The sequence below is a fragment of the Giraffa tippelskirchi genome, chromosome 13, assembly GCF_054371585.1.
Source record: "Giraffa tippelskirchi isolate mGirTip1 chromosome 13, T2T-mGirTip1v1.2.pri, whole genome shotgun sequence".
Classification (NCBI taxonomy): Eukaryota; Metazoa; Chordata; class Mammalia; order Artiodactyla; family Giraffidae; genus Giraffa; species Giraffa tippelskirchi.
Window position 1 is genome coordinate 50,861,572 of NC_137287.1, and position 906 is coordinate 50,862,477.

General features: G+C 46.0%; 1 non-coding gene across 1 annotated transcript; it reads left to right on the forward strand.

The window, feature by feature from the left end:
* Nucleotides 1-202: 202 nt before the first annotated feature.
* TRNAC-ACA (transfer RNA cysteine (anticodon ACA)) lies at nt 203-274 on the forward strand. The gene has a single exon. It is a non-coding gene; the product is annotated as a tRNA-Cys (tRNA).
* Nucleotides 275-906: the final 632 nt, after the last annotated feature.

Sequence of the window (906 nt, forward strand, 5' to 3'; positions counted from 1 at the left end):
GTAGATGGCAGGTTTTCTTTCCTTCCTGAGTCCATTCAGGGCTTACCAGCTCACATTGGATGGCTGCAATCACTGATGACTGTGACATCCTTGTTTACTGATATGGCAGAAATTATTTCATTTCTAATACACTATGTGAGGAGCTTTGACATCTCCTGGGGGTTTGGTTGAAAAGACCCAGCTTCCAGGTCAACTGTGAGCTTCCCTGGTGGCTCAGATGGTAAAGCGTCTGCCTACAATGCAGGAGACCCAGGTTCAATACCTGGGTGGGGAAGGTCTCCTGGAGAAGGAAATGGCAACCCACTCCAGTACTCTTGCCTAGAAAATCCTATGGACAGAGGAGCCTGGTAGGCTGCAGTCCATGGGGTTGCAAAGAGTCGGACACGACTGAGCAACTTCACTTCAATGAAAATGGAAGGGTAAGATTCCAATCTTGGCAGCTTCACTTATGCAGGCTTTTGCTCCCCCCACTTCTGCAAGTCTGAAGGTAAGGGGCTATTTTCTCCAGGTAATCTGGCCCTCATTGCACCCAGATCATTTTTCTTTTCCCCTCCTCCTACTTAACTCTACTGAATTGCTAAGTCGGGGGTTAGTAGGGCTGGGTTGGTGTTTAAGGTGAGGGTTTTGACCTTTTTGGTGAGTTACTCACTTCTCCTAGGTCTGTCCAATTTAAAGTGTTGTTAAAATTTTGTTTGATTTTCTCCTGTTGATCTGTCTCATGTCAGCTTGATTCTTAGACCAGCCAGAAGAACCGAGAAATGTAGAGGAAAATTTCTTCTTCCCTGAAAGAATAAATGTACCTCCCAGGTAATTCTAATGTGCACCCAGGGGTGAGATCCGTGCTGTTCATTAAGAACAGTGCTTCTCAAGCTACAGTGAGCATCGGGAATCTCATCCAAATGCAGA